Source organism: Oculina patagonica, chromosome 11 (genome assembly GCF_052425735.1).
Source record: "Oculina patagonica isolate OP01 chromosome 11, crgOcupat, whole genome shotgun sequence".
Classification (NCBI taxonomy): domain Eukaryota; kingdom Metazoa; phylum Cnidaria; class Anthozoa; order Scleractinia; family Oculinidae; genus Oculina; species Oculina patagonica.
In genome coordinates, this window is record NC_135768.1 from 22,837,735 (window position 1) to 22,858,092 (window position 20,358).

At 36.4% G+C, this 20,358-nt stretch overlaps 1 long non-coding RNA gene across 13 annotated transcripts in view; it reads left to right on the top strand.

The window, feature by feature from the left end:
* LOC144630730 (uncharacterized) overlaps positions 1–20,358 on the top strand; it is a 101,034-nt gene that overhangs the window by 17,471 nt on the left and 63,205 nt on the right. The window contains exons 1-5 of one of the 13 annotated variants that reach the window (XR_013566610.1): positions 8,994–9,063; positions 16,042–16,131; positions 16,747–16,789; positions 17,822–17,886; positions 18,391–18,536. This is a non-coding gene — a long non-coding RNA (uncharacterized LOC144630730). Of the gene's footprint in view, positions 1–8,993; positions 9,115–11,699; positions 11,929–14,511; positions 14,676–16,041; positions 16,132–16,746; positions 16,790–17,821; positions 17,887–18,390; positions 18,537–20,358 lie in introns of those variants that run through there. The other 12 variants (XR_013566612.1, XR_013566609.1, XR_013566611.1 and 9 more) reach the window with 12 other exon arrangements.

Consider the following 20,358-nt stretch of genomic DNA (forward strand, 5'->3'; position numbering starts at 1 on the left):
TGTGCGTAATTGGTGTAATGAGTCAGAAATTTTGCCCAAACTCAAACGCACGACAAATTATATATAACAGCAGAAATAGATCATAGTACTAGAAATTTTGCATTTCTCTGTGGAAACGGTTTTGGATTTTCACAAGCACGTTAAGTGGCAGGACATGTTAATCGTTAGAATTTACCATTCCGAGTCTAAAACAAAAATACAAGACAGCGAACACAAATAAAACTCGTAAAACGATTTTAAATGGCTAACAATTGCGAATTATTCGGTATCGATATTTGTATGCTTCACTGAGAAATATGGCAAACATTTGTGCAAATTACATTCTCTGCCAAGCTTGGTCAGGTTAAAAGAAACCTTGGAAATTATTCGGAATAATTAGGCTTCAAGATAATATTTCAACTTTAAAACTTAAGACGTTGAATTTACTTATAATTGCGAATTATCCGGTATCGATTTTTGTATGCTTCACTGAGAAATGTGGCGAACATTTGTGCAAATTACATTCTCTGCCAAGCTTGGTCAGGTTAAAAGAAACCTTGGAAATTATTCGGAATAATTAGGCACTAAGCGCACTCGCAAGTTGACGGCGGCTATCGGTAACTTATGCTGTAAAATGAGATACTTGAAAGCTTTTAGCTCTTGTTCTCCGATTTGAAAATACCCATTAGAGTGCGTTCGGCCTACAAGTAAAATTTTTTTTTTTATAGACCCAAGGTAATAGGTAGGCAGCAGGCAGGCATTGGTAAAAAAAAACCCGATATGGTCAGCTTACTAGTAGTATGCCTTATACCAAAACTAGTTACTATGCTTATACCTCACTAAACGCGAGAACGATAAGTGTGAGAAAGATTGTGTGACGAGCCCAAAGAACATAGAATTTATAAAAATATTATCTAGATACACAAAAATTTCACTTGACCTGTTCTTGTTTGGCACTAAAACGGGATTTTAACTTCCACAAACTTGTGGAAATAGTTTCACTTTGATTTAAAATTCCACAAAGTACAATCAGCTTTTGTGTAGTACTTAGTACTACACAAAGTACTACTTTTGTGTAGTACTTAGTATATTATACTTAGGTTAAACATGGTCTAATGAAAATGGATTAATCTAAACTTTAATTCAATTTTATTTATTTCAGTGTCGGCTCTAGATCTGTTGCTCGAAATCATTATATCAATGAGTCTTGTAGTATTAGCTAGTTTTCTGGTGAGCCTGTAGGTCTACTCACAGTACAAATAAAAGCTTATGTTCTATTTATAATCTATTTGTTTGTCTATTTATAGTGTCGTCAATTTGCACAGCAGTGCTAAATACGAAAGCGATAAATAATCATCGCAGTGAATTTCCAATTTGAGCAATTGGAATAAAGCCGTTGAAGCCCTGAATATTTTTTTTTCAGGCTTCTTTATTCCAATTGCTCAAATTGGAAATTCACTGCGATGATCATTTATCACTTTCATATCCATCCGCAGTTCATATATGAATCATTTCATATACATTACATCAGTGCTAAATACATTGACACTTAAACAAAGTGATTTATTTATTATTATCATTATTATTGTTATTATAAACAATAAGAGCAATATAAACACATAAAACCCTTTTTTGGCAATAAACATGCTTTAGCCTTTTTTATCCCATATAAATATATTCTTTGCATATTTGATATATCTATGAGGTCATCTATACATTAATTTATAAATTAAATATAAATAATTGAAAAAATGTGAATCATCATCATCATCATCTGAGGGCTCAAAATTACAGCCCCTCGACTGACAATGTTCAGTCAAGATGATTATTTTTCCAGACAAATTCAAAGTACTTTTTCAGTTTTGCCGGTCATTTTGACCATACGACACATAATCAAGCTAATATTTGTTTGGCTGGTCAACATGACCGACAACTGTAAAAAAATTATTTTTAGCCCTGATCAGTGTCATCACCATTATCATAATCATTATTAATAATATTAGTACAATTATCTTTTGTTATAATCTTATAATTATAATAATATAATTTTCAGAAGTGGATTGGAAATCAAAAAAGAAAGAGACCTCAGGAGTCCACTGCTGAAGAGGATGTTACATTGAAGAGAATTAAAGCTGTCAGAGGAACTCATGCTTACAATTTATTTTGTTCTGAGTTTTTTTAAAACAGGTTAGATGTTGTTTTTTTGCTAAATATATTATGGAAGAATCGTTTTTTTTTTCCATTAAAAAATATTTCTTCACAAAGGTTTTTATATCTTTTTCAATACTACTGTTCCTACATCGGTGTAATTCAAATAGTGCCAATAATTATCTAATGACTGAGTTTTATTACTATGCTTATAGTATAACAGTAGAATCACGTTGTCTTGATCCCTTGATTTTTTTGAACGTCCTAATTTCTTTAAAAATTTTTTTTTGCCTTTATTTGGAGGTTAAATAAGTAACTAAATGCTGTAAAATATCATTATTTGCTACCACAAGTAGTACTTAATTTATGGATCAAAACAGAACTTTATACAAATTCTAGTTTTGTGTATGCAGTAATGCATATAGTGAACTTCAATGAAAAACCTCACATATCAAATGACACAGTTACTATACATGTATCTATCTCTAATGGACTCTTTTTTAGCAAGTAGAGTATTTTGATGTAGGTGGCCATGTGATCAAAAAACACACTTAAAGTACATTAATTTTATTAAAATAGATTGTCAATCCCCACCTGGCAATGCAGCAACAAGCTCTCTAAGTAATTATTATTCCACTCACACTTGTTTAAAAGAAGATCGTTATTGCCAACTCGTATCCAAGGTGCGGTCATGGAATAGTACATGTAACAACACACTCGTTCAAGCTTGTTAATTTGACTGTGAAGTTTGTCATTTTCCATTATGACAATTTAGTTTGAGGTTTACACTCAATTACTTTTTAATTAGTGTCTAATTTTCAGCCAATTATAATATTTGCAGCTGACTGTAAGGGCCTTTCTCACGAAGAAAAAAATAAGCTGGCTTCTGAGAAGTGGAAAGGACAGACAGATGAGCAGAAGTCCAAATTTGTTGATTGTGCAAAAGCGCACAAGCAACTTAATACGAGAGTATCAGAGCTAACAGAAAAGCAAAAGCGAAAACTTATTGATGGACACAGAAAGAAACTTTTGGATGAGGTAATATATAATCTCTTATTCTATTCCGACACTTGACTATATCTCTCTTACGTGGTTCAAAAATGGAAATGTTGTTCAAGTAAAACTCATTTTAATTCATAATAAAGATGTCACCAGTGAGGTTGCTCATGGATAGCTTCCACTTCAGTTAATTCTTACAAACTAATTAGCTTTCACTTTGGTTTGCTCGCAGTTTTACTCTGGTTAACTTGCATTAAGCTTCCCTTCTGATTAGTTAGTTACTGAAGCTTTCACTTTTGCTGGTATTTTCTGTTTGTTAGTTATGGCATTATTTTTTGAAAATTTTTGAAAAATAAACTAGTGGGCAGCACTCTGCGAACGATATTTGTTTTGTAAAACTGATTTATTCTCCTACGCGTTTCGTCCGACTGTCGCGGACTTCTTCAGGGAGTTTTACAAATTAGGATTACATGCTTGTATTTATACATAGTGTAAACCGTACAACTTATTTTTACATGTTATTTTACGGATTTACGTATAGGAAACAAGCAAAATTTCTACGCAGGGCGTTACTAAGGTGTAGCATATGTGTGACATTTTTCTGTCATGACAAATGCGTGACATATTTATTTTTGGGGATCACAGATTTAGTACTAAATCTGTGATCCCCAAAAAAACTGATTACTTACAGAGATTAGCTAATGTTATAGTTTCTTATAACAAACGGTACAATTAAGATCTGGCATTATCCGACTGACAACATTCTTAATACGAGCGTGACTGCAGTTAAAGGTAGTCTTAAATATAATAGTCCTACCCAACCCAGATCTATTCTTAGGTTTCTGAGAAAGCCACTTCTTTCTATCATTGTATCATATAGCACGAAACAACGGAAGCAAAAAACTGAAGGGATACCCTCTTACACGTAGTCGCTTCCAGAACTTATCCCTAGTCTTAGAAAAAGACAAGAAGGAAGAACTGTTTCTAGCATATCTAATTAATTCCCCTTTGATAAAGGCTTTCTTATTGCTAGAAGGATGAAATGACTCGAAGGGTATATACAGATATTTGTTAAGGGGCTTTTGAAAGGTAGAAAATTGCAGGTTACTCGAATTAGCATCTCTATAGAGAAACAAATCCAGAAAGGCAATGCTACTCTCGCTAATGTTATAAGTAAGCTTAATTCGTTCCGTCTTATTGTTAAGAGCACCCAGAAATTTCATAAGAATATCTTTAGGACCGCACCAGATAGCAAAAACATCATCAATAACGCGTTTGTACACTGCTAAATATTGGGAGTAATACACCACAATGTCTTTCTCATGGTAATACATAAAAGCATTTGCCACTGTGACGGCAAAAGGAGTGCCCATAGCGATACCAAAAACTTGATGGAAAATGTCCGGACTAAATTCCGACGATAGATAGTTATTATTAAAAACAATCCTGGCGAGCTGAATCAATAATGGAGTCTCGGCAACTTTTGCCTCCCGAAGAAGCAAGTCGAGCGCTACTAATGCCTTCTTGGTATCCACGTTTGGATAACACGGTTTTACCAAAGAGTACGTGTACGTCCATGAGTATATCTATTAACGTACAGGTATACCAAAACGTCCAAACGTTTACTCACCGAAATCGCTTTAAACGGGCTAAACAAGCTGAACAACAAGAAATAATTTAACCGAGCAACAGGGAAAGTTGTTTTTTCTAGTAGATTTTAGGTTTATGCCATGGACTGATGCCTGATGCCGAGACGTTGCTTTTATTAAGGGAAGACAATTCGGAGTTTCTCGTTCATGTATGTAAGCCCTTCGCACCAAGGTCTCGAAGATATACCGCTTTAAAAAACCGTTCCGTTCCGACACAAACCTTTATAAATAATTATGGGGTATAACAAAAGTCTTGAGACTGGGTCGCCTAATGATAACGTCTGCTTGTTGGATTTGGAGAGAAAGAAAAGGAATACAAACGGTCCATAAGTTAAGGCTGTCTCTGTAAAAAGGTCCGTCACATTTTGGTTCGGAAAAAGGTCTTCCTTCACTCTAAACCCATTCAACTATTAAGGATTGTACGTAAATTGAACGACTTCAGTTTAAACGTGGGAACTGTTTTTAGAGCGTAACAATTCCGAATAATTCACAAGATTTCTTATAACCTTACCAAGCTTGGCAGAGAACACAATTTGCACAAATATGTGCCTCATTTCTCAGTAAAGCATGGAAAGATCGATACCGAATAATTCGCAATTCTTAGCCATTTAAAATCGTTTTACGAGTTTTATTTGTGTAAGCTGTCTTGTAGTTTTGTCTTAGAATAGTGAATTCTAACGATTAACATGTCTGGCCACTTAAAGTGCTTGTGAAAATCAATACCGTTTCCACTGAGACATGCACAATTTCTAGTGCTATGATCTTTTTCTGCTGTTATGTATAATTTGTCGTGCGTTTGAATTTGGGCGAAATTTCTGACTCATTACACCAATTGCGTACATAGATCAGTAACAAATACTTTATAGAGGACCATTTTGCAAGGAGTATTTTCGTGAAAGCATTGCCTTTGTCATCGCCGTGAAAGAGTTTTTTATATATCCCCAGGCAAAAAGCATATAATAGTGCTAACCATTTTAATGCAGCCAATCACTAGAGTCGAATTGTCATCAATAACCAATAAAAAAAGACCACATGTTTACCATCCTTTACACTCTCAATTTGGTTTTCAAATCACCGCCCTATAGACTTTGATCACTTAAGATCGGACGCTTCCAGTATTCAACATTGATACAATTATTCAAAGAGATAACCGAGGTAAGTTAGAACTCAGAAGTCTCTCAAATACTGCACAGACTGCCGTTAATGGTAGGATAAGCGCTCATCATGTAATGCGTATAGTTAATGGGTATTTTCATATCGGAGAACAAGAGCTAAAAACTTTCAAGTATCTCATTTTACAACAATGAGTTACCGATAGCCGCCGTCAACTTGCGAGTGCGCGCGTGTGGTCAAAACAGTCTCGCCTCACAATTGCCGCCTATGTGTACTATAAAAGATGCTGATTGGACTTCCAGAGAGAGAGACACTGTAAACCATCCATTAATTTAATATCCTTTCCAAGCTGGATGTATGCAAAATGAAATAATTGAATTATGAACAGCTTACACGTGTACGTCCATCAGTATATCTATTAACGTACAGATTTACAAAAACGTCCAAACGTTTAATCATCGAAATCACTTCAAACGGGCTTAAGGAGCTGACAAACAAGAAATAACGTAACCGAGCAAAAGCGAAAGTCGATTTTTTGTAGTATATTTTGGGTTTATGCCGTAGTCTGATGCCGGGACGTTGCGTTTTTGAAGAGAGACTATTCGGAGTTTAATTTCTCGTTTATGGGTGTAAGCCCTTTGCGCCCAGGACTCGAATATATGCCGCTTAAAACAAAACTGTTCTGTTCTGACACAATCCTTTCTAAATTGGGTATAACTAATATAAAGTCTTGAGACTGGGGGACCTTATGATAACGTCTGCTTGTTGGATTTTGAAGATAAAAAAGGAATATAAAAGGTCCATCGCATTTTGGTTCGGAAAAAGGTTTTCCTTCACTCTAAACCCAGTCAACTATTTACGATTATAAGTTAATTCAACGGCTTAAGTTTTAACGTTAAAATGTTTTTAGAGCCTAATTATTCCGAATAATTACCAAGGTTTCTTATAACCTGACCAAGCTTGGCAGAGAACACAATTTTCATATATGTTTGCCACATTTCTCAGTAAAGCATGGAAAGATCGATACCGAATAATTCGCAATTCTTAGCAATTAAAAATCGTTTTACGAGTTTTATTTGTGTAAGCTGTCTTGTATTTTTGTTTTAGAATAGTGAATTCTAACGATTAACATGTCTGGCCACTTAAAGTGCTTGTGAAAATCAATACCGTTTCCACTGAGACATGCACAATTTCTAGTACTATGATCTTTTTCTGCTGTTATGTATAATTTGTCGTGCGTTTGAATTTGGGCGAAATTTCTGACTCATTACACCAATTGCGTACATAGATCAGTAACAAATACTTTATAGAGGACCATTTTGCAAGGAGTATTTTCGCGAAAGCATTGCTTTGTCATCGCCGTGAAAGAGTTTTCGTATATCCCCAGGCAAAAAGCATATAATAGTGCTAACCATTTTAATGCAGCCAATCACTAGAGTCGAATTGTCATCAATAACCAATAAAATAAGAACACGTGTTTACCATCCTTTACACCCTCAATTTGGTTTTCAAATCACCGCCCTGTAGACTTTGATCACTTAAGATCGGACGCTTCCAGTATTCAACATTGATACAATTATTCAAAGAGATAACCGAGGTAAGTTAGATCTCAGAAGTCTCTCAAATACTGCACAGACTGCCGTTAATGGTAGGATAGCCGCTCATCATGTAATGCGTATAGTTAATGGGTATTTTTAAATCGGAGAACAAGAGCTAAAAGCTTCCAAGTATCTCACTTTACAGCAATGAGTTACCGATAACCGCCGTCAACTTGCGAGTGCGCGCGTGTGGTCAAAACAGTCTCGCCTCACAATTGCCGCCTATGTGTACTATAAAAGTTGCTGATTGGACTCCCAGAGAAAGAGAGACTGTAAACCATCCATTAATATAATACCCTTACCAAGCTAGATGTATGCAAAATGAAATAATTGAATTAGCTTACACGTGTACTTCCATCAGTATATCTATTAACGTATAGGTGTACAAAAACGTCCAAACGTTTACTCATCGAAATCACTTCAAACGGGCTTAAGGAGCTGACAAACAAGAAATAACGTAACCGAGCAAAAGCGAAAGTCGATTTTTTGTAGTATATTTTGGGTTCATACCGTAGTCGGATGCCGGGACGTTGCTTTTATGAAGAGAGACCATTCGGAGTTTCTCGTTTATGGATGTAAGCCCTTCGCACCCAGGACTCGAATATATGCCACTTAAAACAAAACTGTTCCGTTCCAACACAAACCTTTATAAATTGGGTATAACTAAAGTCTTGAGACTGGGTCGCCTTGTGATAACGTCTGCTTGTTGGATTTGGAGAGAAAGAAAAGGAATACAAAAGGTCCATAAATTAGGATGTCTCTGTAAAAAGGTCCATCGCATTTTGGTTCGGAAAAAGGTTTTCCTGCACTCTAAACCCAGTCAACTATTTACGATTATAAGTAAATTCAACGACTTAAGTCTTAAAGTTGAAATATTTTCTTAGTGCCTAATTATTCCGAATAATTTCCAAGGTTTCTTTTAACCTGACCAAGCTTGGCAGAGAATGTAATGTGCACAAATGTTTGCCGCATTTCTCAGTGAAGCATACAAATATCGATACCGGATAATTCGCAATTGTTAGCCATTTATAATCGTTTTACGAGTTTTATTTGTGTTCGCTGTCTTGTATTTTTGTTTTAGACTCGGAATGGTAAATTCTAACGATTAACATGTCCTGGCACTTAACGTGCTTGTGAAAATCCAAAACCGTTTCCACAGAGACACGCAAAATTTCTAGTACTATGATCTATTTCTGCTGTTATATATAATTTGTCGTGCGTTTGAGTTTGGGCCAAATTTTTGACTCATTACACCAATTGCGCACATACATTAGTAACAAATGCTTTTAAAAGAAAATTTTGCAGGAGTATTTTTGCCGAAGCATTCGCCTTTACCATCGACGTGAAAGAGTTTTCATATATCCCCAGCCAAAAGCATCTTATAGTGCTCACCATTTCAATGAAGCCAATCGCCATTGTCGAATTGTTATCAATAACCAATAAAATTAGACCACGTGTTTACTATCCTTTACACCCTCAATTTGGTTTTCAAATCACCGCCCTGTAGACTTTGATCACTTAAGAGAGGACGCTACCAGTATTCAACATTGATACAATTATTCAAAGGTTTAACTGAGGTAAGTTAGATCTAAGAAGTCTTTCAAATACTGCAAAGACGGCCGTTAATGGTAAGACAAGCGCTCATCATGTAATTGTATAGTTAATGGGTATTTCAAAATCGGAGAGCAAGAGCTAAAAGCTTTCAAGTATCTCATTTTACAGCAATGTGGTACCGATAGCCGCCGTCAACTTGCGAGTGCGCGCGTGTGGTCAAAACAGTGTCGTCTCACAATTGCCGCCTTCGTGTACTATAAAAGCTGCTGATTGGACTTTCAGAGAAAAAGGGACTGTAAACCATCCACTAAGTTAATACCTTTTCTACGCTAGATGTATGACAAAATGAAATAATTGAATTTGGAACACCTTACACGTGTACGTCCATGAGTATATCTATTAACGTACAGGTATACCAAAACGTCCAAACGTTTACTCACCGAAATCGCTTCAAACGGGCTTAACAAGCTGAACAACAAGAAATAATTTAACCGAGCAACAGGGAAAGTTGTTTTTTCTAGTAGATTTTGGGTTTATGCCATGGACTGATGCCGAGACGTTGCTTTTATTAAGGGAAGACCATTCGGAGTTTCTCGTTCATGTATGTAAGCCCTTCGCACCAAGGTCTCGAAGATATACCGCTTTAAAAAACTGTTCCGTTCCGACACAAACCTTTATAAATAATTATGGGGTATAACAAAAGTCGTGAGACTGGGTCGCCTTATGATAACGTCTGCTTGTTGAATTTGGAGTGAAAGAAAAGGAATAAGTTGTCTTGTAGTTTTGTTTTAGAATAGTGAATTCTAACGATTAACATGTCTGGCCACTTAAAGTGCTTGTGAAAATCAATACCGTTTCCACTGAGACATGCACAATTTCTAGTACTATGATCTTTTTCTGCTGTTATGTATAATTTGTCGTGCGTTTGAATTTGGGCGAAATTTCTGACTCATTACACCAATTGCGTACATAGATCAGTAACAAATACTTTATAGAGGACCATTTTGCAAGGAGTATTTTCGCGAAAGCATTGCTTTGTCATCGCCGTGAAAGAGTTTTCGTATATCCCCAGGCAAAAAGCATATAATAGTGCTAACCATTTTAATGCAGCCAATCACTAGAGTCGAATTGTCATCAATAACCAATAAAATAAGAACACGTGTTTACCATCCTTTACACCCTCAATTTGGTTTTCAAATCACCGCCCTGTAGACTTTGATCACTTAAGATCGGACGCTTCCAGTATTCAACATTGATACAATTATTCAAAGAGATAACCGAGGTAAGTTAGATCTCAGAAGTCTCTCAAATACTGCACAGACTGCCGTTAATGGTAGGATAACCGCTCATCATGTAATGCGTATAGTTAATGGGTATTTTGAAATCGGAGAACAAGAGCTAAAAGCTTTCAAGTATCTCATTTTACAGCATAAGTTACCGATAGCCGCCGTCAACTTGCGAGTGCGCGCGTGTGGTCAAAACAGTCTCGCCTCACAATTGCCGCCTATGTGTACTATAAAAGCTGTTGATTGGACTTCCAGAGAAAGAGAGACTGTAAACCATCCATTAATTTAATACACTTTCCAAGCTAGATGTATGCAAAATGAAATAATTGAATTATGAACAGCTTACACGTGTACGTCCATCAGTATATCTATTAACGTACAGGTTTACAAAACGTCCAAACGTTTACTCATCGAAATCACTTCAAACGGGCTTAAGGAGCTGACAAACAAGAAATAACGTAACCGAGCAAAAGCGAAAGTCGATTTTTTGTAGTATATTTTGGGTTTATGCCGTAGTCTGATGCCGGGACGTTGCGTTTTTGAAGAGAGACTATTCGGAGTTTAATTTCTCGTTTATGGGTGTAAGCCCTTTGCGCCCAGGACTCGAATATATGCCGCTTAAAACAAAACTGTTCTGTTCTGACACAATCCTTTCTAAATTGGGTATAACTAATATAAAGTCTTGAGACTGGGGGACCTTATGATAACGTCTGCTTGTTGGATTTTGAAGATAAAAAAGGAATATAAAAGGTCCATCGCATTTTGGTTCGGAAAAAGGTTTTCCTTCACTCTAAACCCAGTCAACTATTTACGATTATAAGTTAATTCAACGGCTTAAGTTTTAACGTTAAAATGTTTTTAGAGCCTAATTATTCCGAATAATTCCCAAGGTTTCTTATAACCTGACCAAGCTTGGCAGAGAACGCAATTTTCATATATGTTTGCCACATTTCTCAGTAAAGCATGGAAAGATCGATACCGAATAATTCGCAATTCTTAGCCATTAAAAATCGTTTTACGAGTTTTATTTGTGTAAGCTGTCTTGTATTTTTGTTTTAGAATAGTGAATTCTAACGATTAACATGTCTGGCCACTTAAAGTGCTTGTGAAAATCAATACCGTTTCCACTGAGACATGCACAATTTCTAGTACTATGATCTTTTTCTGCTGTTATGTATAATTTGTCGTGCGTTTGAATTTGGGCGAAATTTCTGACTCATTACACCAATTGCGTACATAGATCAGTAACAAATACTTTATAGAGGACCATTTTGCAAGGAGTATTTTCGTGAAAGCATTGCCTTTGTCATCGCCGTGAAAGAGTTTTTTATATATCCCCAGGCAAAAAGCATATAATAGTGCTAACCATTTTAATGCAGCCAATCACTAGAGTCGAATTGTCATCAATAACCAATAAAATAAGAACACGTGTTTACCATCCTTTACACCCTCAATTTGGTTTTCAAATCACCGCCCTGTAGACTTTGATCACTTAAGATCGGACGCTTCCAGTATTCAACATTGATACAATTATTCAAAGAGATAACCGAGGTAAGTTAGATCTCAGAAGTCTCTCAAATACTGCACAGACTGCCGTTAATGGTAGGATAAGCGCTCATCATGTAATGCGTATAGTTAATGGGTATTTTTAAATCGGAGAACAAGAGCTAAAAGCTTTCAAGTATCTCATTTTACAGCATAAGTTACCGATAGCCGCCGTCAACTTGCGAGTGCGCGCGTGTGGTCAAAACAGTCTCGCCTCACAATTGCCGCCTATGTGTACTATAAAAGTTGCTGATTGGACTCCCAGAGAAAGAGAGACTGTAAACCATCCATTAATATAATACCCTTTCCACGTTAGATGTATGCAAAATGAAATAATTGAATTATGAACAGCTTACACGTGTACGTTCATCAGTATATCTATTAACGTACAGGTTTACAAAACGTCCAAACGTTTACTCACCGAAATCGCTTCAAACGGGCTTAACAAGCTGAACAACATTTTAACCGACTGTTGAATACGCCTCGTGCCGTGGGTAAAATGGGAAGACAACTGTGCCAAGAAATAAGTGCGCTTTCTAGAAAATAATTTGCCCGAATGGGAATTAACACAACGTATTGTTAGTGAGCGAAAATTGATTTGCGGTATAATCCCTGGAGAAAAGACGCTAATTTAATTTAAAATTTTATTGTACACTCCTTAAAAGGGTTTTCCGTGAACAATACAATACAAGTGGAATAAAATGTAAAATGTAAAATATGTACATAAGTTTTATATAAATAAAAAATAAATAAATAGAAAGAAAAATGAAAGAAATAAGAGAAAAAATCAAAAATCAATTAGTAGATTAGTCATCCTACCTTAAAAGCGATTGAACCTCCATTTAGGATCACCCTCCGCCCTCCTCCCCCCAACAAGGCGATTTTTTAAGTTACATATAAAATAAAAATAAATGATAAAAACAATGATCTCCAATCCCCACTCCAGCACATTCAGCGAGACTGGGTAACAGGAACACTGGAAAAATTGAAAGTTTACAATGGACATGTAAATCTCTGTAAGATCCTTCAGATAGACAACCGGGATATTACATTTTTCGGGTTGCAAATACGTACGTTATATTCTTGTCCTGTTCTTTTCCTCTCTTGACGAAAATTTGGTAGAACACTTTAAAAAAAAAATAACATTGCGTGCCATTCCTGGGAAACCAGAATTGCGTGCTTACTAGTAAAGATTATTATCATTCGATGCAATTTTTCCTTCCTTTTCATTGGCCGAGAGCCCACCACGTGATCTACAAATATCTGCCTACAAATAATGGTCTGCTCGTGCGCATTAGCGTCTGTCAGTGATTTTGGATTTTTCCGGCAAATAATATTCTGCTCATGCGTAGTGCCTATTTCCGAGAAAAATGGCAGCTCGTTTTCCAGAGATTTTTCACCTTACAGAGGGTAAGGTGAAAAATGTCAATATTTTTAGCTTAAGTAATTAAAGTTAAAATATTTGTTAATATCTGTCCCCCTTAGCCAGGCGGCCGTCCAGCCGTCCAAAGTTAAGGACAGCCACTTTTCAGAAATAGGGGATCTTCGACAGCCTGTTTTGGGTGGCAATTTGCACGAGCGTCTGTGCTTAATGTAACAAAATATGTGTGTATAATTTTAAAAAATTTCATTCCTTTTAGCATTCAAGAGTTGTTTTAGTCTAGCGAGTGCTGGCATGATTTTCTTCTCCATTTGCGGCTTTTTAGCGGGTTTTCTCACAGTTTTTTGCATGAATCAAAATTGAATGAAGTGATTTCACAAGCAAAGCATTGACTCACCAAACAATTATGTATATCTGTTCTTTTGTGTAAGTTCGTAAGTTCAACGTCAAATTTCGATCACTGTTCGTGAGAAATAGAGTTTCTATCCCAAATACAATTCGATGTTAAACAATCAGCGGTTTAATAGCTTAAAAAAAGACTTTTAAAGCTGCTCAGAATCACGGATATCACTTCAATTTTTTCAAAATTATCTGGAGGGCATACCCCCAGACCCCCTGGCCCCCTAGGGACATGGAGCCTGCGGCCCCATGAACTATGGGCCTTTGGCCCGATGCTCCCATAAAACTGGGGCTTAAACAAGATAATAAACAAAAATATTTGTAAACAGCCACCCCCCTCTGAAAATTCCTGGATTAGCCCCTGTTTATATAAAACAGCGTTAGAGTGAAATAGTATTCATTAACAGTGTGTGAGTAAGAGTTTTGCTCGAGAACAAAATGATTACGAATCGTAGCAAGAGTCTTTCGATCGTGGAAAACGACAGCGCCGTGAGTTGTCTGATTATTTCAGAAGCAATTTTTCTTTCTTTTTTGGCATCAAACATCTATCTGATATGGGTTTGCAACAATATGCAAAGCAAAACCATTGTTGAAACCCTGTGTTAGAACAACAGGCTCGACAAGGTCAACCATGGACAAATAGTCAGCTTATAGCACGTACAAACAGGGCCTGTTTATATGAAGAAAAGTTATCCCTGGGAGGAGGGTTACCCTCTCCACCGAGCCATATATCTTTTAACGAGCGTAAGTTAAAACTCGTTACAGTCATTTTAATCATGAGAAATTACAATGCTCTATGACGTCACGCTGTCGTGTATTCCCAGACCCCATGCACGCTAATGAAATTCCTCCCAATAAAGGACGTAAACATCCCTACCATATTAATCCTTTGAAAGGACAGAAAGCCACACGTCACATAACTTGTAACGAAGCTTTGGCTGACTTTAAAGGTAAATATTTGAAAGTTAAGCCTCTTGTGCAGTAAGTCACATTTGTAACACGAATTTACAACACTAACAGCTAGGTACGTAATATGTCTTCTCTCGACTTTGTGTACCAACGTCAAGCGAGTGGCAGAGAACAGTTCCTTTCTGAAGACCTGTTCCTGTTCGTTTCGCAAAATTAAATAAAGTCACTTTATAATTTCTTGACAGATGAGCTATTCGCAATTAATTTAGAAGATTAAGGAGGTGTTAATGTTAGAATCTCTTTTTAAGAGCACCCTTAAAGAGAAATTATATTAATTAATATCATGATAACGGGGTGCGAGTTAGAGTTTTGCTCGAGAGAACAAAGTGAATGCGTGTCGTAGCAGGAGACTATCGATCAGCGACAGCGCCGTGAGTTGTCCGATTATTTCAGAAGCAATTTTCTTTCTTCTTTGGCATCAAAAATGTATCTGATATGGTTTTGCAACAATATGTAAAGTAAAACCATTGTTGAAACCCTGTATTAGAACAACAGGCTCGACAAAGTCGTCCATCGGCAAATAGTCCGCTTATAACACGTACAACAAATCAAATAAACGGATTTACAAAACACAACGACACCAGATGGTTCATACACATACTTTTAAAAGATAACTCTTTTAAGAAAGTAAAATACATTTAATTTCTAACGGGATATAATATGCAAAATTATATAGATATATTGTAGACTTTGTCGCCTTTTAACGTGCTTGTTAAAATCATTTCCGTCGTCAAGGTAGCAAAAATTCATGTCCCTTTTTGCATTTCTTTTACTCTCTGGACAATTGCTCTCGCGACTTTGGTGAGAAAAAGATTTCTCCTCTCTTCAGAGTCACCTATTTTATAAAGAATCGTACGCTGGACTTCTAGAGCCGAAAAAAGAAGGAAACAAACAGATTACAAATTTTGACCCCAGAGGCTAGTTGCATACGAATGCTGTTAGTTTCTGCTGTTAATTTCATATTCTATTCTTAAATAATAACAACTTCTTCTGACCAAGCGAAATAAAAAATAATGTAAAAGCTGAAATAAAGGCCATTGTATTTATTGTCAATTCATATATAATCGCGGTATGTTGGCATATTTCTGCTATTAAGCTTTAATTTGACGTTTTTGTGGTCTCATAAAAAGACAAGTATATTTTTCTGGGAGGAAAATTAGTTTTCATTCTCACTTGTCCCTGGCTCAGCGCCAAGGGTAACTCTTCCTTTAAAGCGAGTGGCCCTCCACTCAGGATCACCCTGCGCTCTTCCAATCCCCCCCCCCCCCCCCCCCTAGTCAAGCTGCCAGACGCTTAAAGTCATTTCAGTCATTTTATTCATAAGAAAAACAATTCTCTATGACGTTACTCTGTTAGGGAGTTCTAAAGTTATATATATCGATTTCTGGGTGATAACTTATTTACTAACTTCATTTCTATAGAGGAACTCTGTAGAGCTTCACGATGAAACAAGGATTTGCTGTGTTTGTCTTTGCCCTTTGCCTGGTGGCTGCTGCTGCCATGCCGCATGAGTAAGATAGAAACTGAATAGTTTATTATTAATAATGATGACGATATATCACGATCAATAACCCGGCTGACTAGCAGATGTACGGTTTTTATGGCCAGGAGCTGGCTTCATTATCTTGAAATATGAGGAAAAATAGATAAAAAAAATTATTGAAAGCAAAGAAAATTAAACTAGAGAAACAAATTCCACCTAGATTTGCAATTTTAAATTTTTGACCGTATATCACAAAGTCGAATTTGACAGTGATCTTAAATCAACTTTCATCCTCAGAATGCTGCATTTATTTTTAAACTAACTGTTCCCGTTTTCTCTTTGGAATCTTTTTATTCAATTTAGCTTCATATTTAGTAACGTTTGGCAAGATGAATCATTTGTAAATTTTAATATTTAAGTGGGGCACTGTATGTCTAAGAAAAGCTTTTGTCTATTAGTTTACGAAAGATGAGTGTTATTTTCGAGATGATCATTTCACAAGAGAGTGTTTTCAAATGCAACAACAGTATTTCGGTTTCTATTTTTGTCGATATTTTGTAAAGTTATGTACCTTTGGCTTTTTAAGCTTAATAATAAAGTACTAAAGTCTTTCAAATAAAATCACTTTTGTTATATTTTCCAGACAAAAAGATATGGAGGACGAGTACAACAGGATTGAAAATGAGGTAAATTTAGCCGATATGATAGTTATGTAATATATCAAACACGAGAGCCAGTGTTTCATCGGGATATCCAAATACGACGCGCTGCGGAGTATTTTTGAGAGGGTCTAAATGGGGTTTAGTGTTTAGCGTTATTTACCCATAATTTTTAGTGTTTGCTGTTAAATTGGCCAATTTTTTAATGTTAAATGTTTCAGGAAAAATTAATGTTAAGTGTTTGGAGCGTTTTTCGTGAAAAACCGAGTGTTATAGCATTGTAAATTCTCATCATCTTTTCGAAAATCGGAAAAATTAAATCACTCCTTAACTTTGAGGATGTGTTGTGTTTCTCCTCGGAAATGTTAGTCTTCGGTCATCTCCGGTAGTCTTCGGAAATCTTTTGAAATGATAGGGAATCGTCCGAAAATGGCTGAAAACGTCTTGATGTACTAAACAAAATAATATTCAGGGGCCTTTTAAGAGCCGTTTTTGTTTCTTTCTGGATAAAATTTACCGTTTACAATGATTTTTTTACAATTAGTGTTAAAATGCTTAAAAATTTTGTTTTATATTACAGAGCCAAAAAAAATGAGTGCTTAGTGTTATTTAGGTACCCCCATTCAGACCCTCTTTTGACGGAATTCGAGGTGTTTGGACAGCCCATGAAACACTGTCTCGAGTGTTTTCTCAATCGAAACGAAAACTAAGGAGTAAAAGGAGAAATAAAATCTTAAATCTATGCTAATTAAGCCCGGGTATCCAAGTGTTATTGACGGTTATGATTTTCTTTGTTTTAACTTGATGATTTATTAATGATTTTGAGAAGTTTTTAAGAGAAATGTGGAAAATATATAGGAAAGAGGCATGTAATATCTTTGCAAGCGTCATGACATCATAATAGGAAATCTTTCATCTAAGAGAGAGGTGAGATCAATGAACTTACACTCTTTGGATAACGAAAAGACGAACGCCAACAAGGTGCTTTGAACCTCAGTGCAACACTTAACCTTGCTTCGGTGAAAAACAGGTTGTTGTTGTTGTTTTTCTTTTTCACAGCCGGTAAAAAGAGGTGGAACTGAATGTGGATGGGGAATCGGTGGGTGTCCTCCCATGCTACTATGGTAAGTTGACATCACTAATGCACTTGTCTCCTTCTATTGCACTTATGTCCAGGATTGAACGCAATTATTGTTTAATGAGTACTTCATGTTTGACTGTGTTATTTGACATTTCCATATTACCTCATATATGACAGATTTTGGTGTGTTTTGGTGAACTTTTATTAATGAGGACACTTTGTGATGTGTGTCATGAGGAACGTGCATCTCATTTGTGTTCAATCCTGAACATATCTGTTCTATTGGTCGTAGAAGTCTATGAGAAGACGGGCGAAAAACCGCAAAAAAGGCAGGGGGCGGGGTCAACCTCTCCCGAACCTCTTTTCTTTTTACCGTTTATTTGTGCTGTTACATCTGGGAGCAGTGAAGCGATCTCATGGATCTAATCACTGCGTGCCCGTTAATTTGTCTGGCACTGCCTTTTCGCTTAGCGTCCAGAACAAGCTATCTAAAGAGGTTTTTTTCCTCGCACTGTTAATTCTGTTTCTTTTTTTTTTTCGCTCACAGCATTGATGGGTATTGTAAGCGACCGAAATGGTAACTCAAGCTGGTCATGGAATTTGAGGCATCGATATCATTACAGTCCACGGATGAATGGACTAATTAAAGTAGTGTTTGTCATTTAGAAATAAATTTTGCCTCTTGAAAAGGAAGTTTGGCGCTTGTTTTATTCTGACTCCTATGCAACTGGGTAAATTTGTCATATTTGTGTTGCACCCTTACGCACGCGTCCTGTTACAGAACCCCCCGTCTTATACTACTCCCGTATTTGCCAATCAGTTGGTTGTAAACACATTTAAGCGCGCTTTCTAGTACGTGCTTGAAGTCGGACTGTATCTGCCTTGTTTTGTTTTTGTTTTTTTGTTTTGTTTTGGCATTTATTTTTAAAACTTAAAAGTTTTTTATACTTAAACCACTTCTCGAAACGCGCAAACAACTATAATATTTCCATACAAAAAATCGTGAGCCACAACTAGATTGGTTTCCTTTAGGGATTTAATTCAAATTGCTTTCGAGTATCACTGTCGCTTTCACATCAGAGTCTTTCCCTCTCCACCGAAAATTTCTCATACATTCTTTTAAAACGGCTCAAAACGTAACGCAATCGCCAACCGGTATAATGTCACGTTGATTATGTACTTCGTCTTGGCCTGGGCGCCTGTGGTGTCACGCACCTATCTTTGCGTCACGCAAAACCCCATTACCACCCAGATGACGGTCATCCTTAGCCTACGTGTAGCCGTACCCACCCCCCCGCTTTTCCTCGGGGGGGTGGGTACGGCTACACGTAGGCTAGGTCATCCTGTGAAACTTACGATAACGCCGCGTGAAAATACGTTATTCTCTTGTTCCTCTTCTCTTATCGTGGCGAAGAGTTGGTTGAACAATTTTGTGAAGAAAATAAAATCGCATGCTTTTCCGGGGAAACCTTTTAACTACTTGCTTATTAGGAATACAATAAGCAAAATACAATAATCATCTGCTTTTAGGTAATTCAACGCTTAAAACAAACTTATAATTGCTGATATCGATTTTCAATAAAGGCATGGCACGAAATATGGGCCTCGAGATTCAGCCCGTACGCGCGATATTATCTCGCCCAGTCTTGTATAGTTTTAGCCCGAGAGTGTTTTCTTGTCTTTGAGAGGGGCACAACAATAAAATCAATGATCTCCAATCCCCACTCCAGAACATTCAGCGAGAATCCTCGGAGACCCAGCCTGGCAGTTAGTGGGGCGAAACGAAGGAATAAATCGGGCAGAAATTGTAGCCGTCGCTACGATTTCTGCCCGATTTATTCCTTTGTTTCGCCCCACTAACTGCCCATGGGTCTCCGAGGATGGGCTAACAGGCACAAAGGAAAAATTGAAAATTTACAATAGACATGTAAATCGCTGTAATATCGTTCAGATAGACAACCAGGATATTACCTGTTTTGGGTCACAAGTATGTACGTTATACTCGTGTCCTTTCCTTTTAGTCTCTTGGTGGAAAAGTGGTAAAACACTTTCAAAGAAAATAACATTGCGTGATATTCCTGGGAAACCATTATACTACTTGCTTATTAGATATAAAATTAGTAAATTACAATTATCAGCTGCTTTTAGTTGGAAGAACACTTTCGAGGAAAATAACATTGCGTGATATTCCCGGGAAGCTACAATATTACTTGCTTTAGGAATATTATTAGCAAAATACAAAAATAATCTGATTTTATGTAATATAACGCTTAAAACAAACTTCAAATTTGGTAGCCACTTTCAAAAAAAAAATAACAACGTGTAATATTTCTGTGAAACTATTATACTGCTTGCATATTAGAAATTGAATTAGTTAAATACAATAATCATCTGCTTTTATGTAATTTAACTCTTAAAACAAACTTTAAAATTGTTAGAACACTTTCAAAGAAAATAAAATTTCGTGATATTCCTGGGAAACCATTGCGTAATTTAACGATTAAAGCAAATTTCA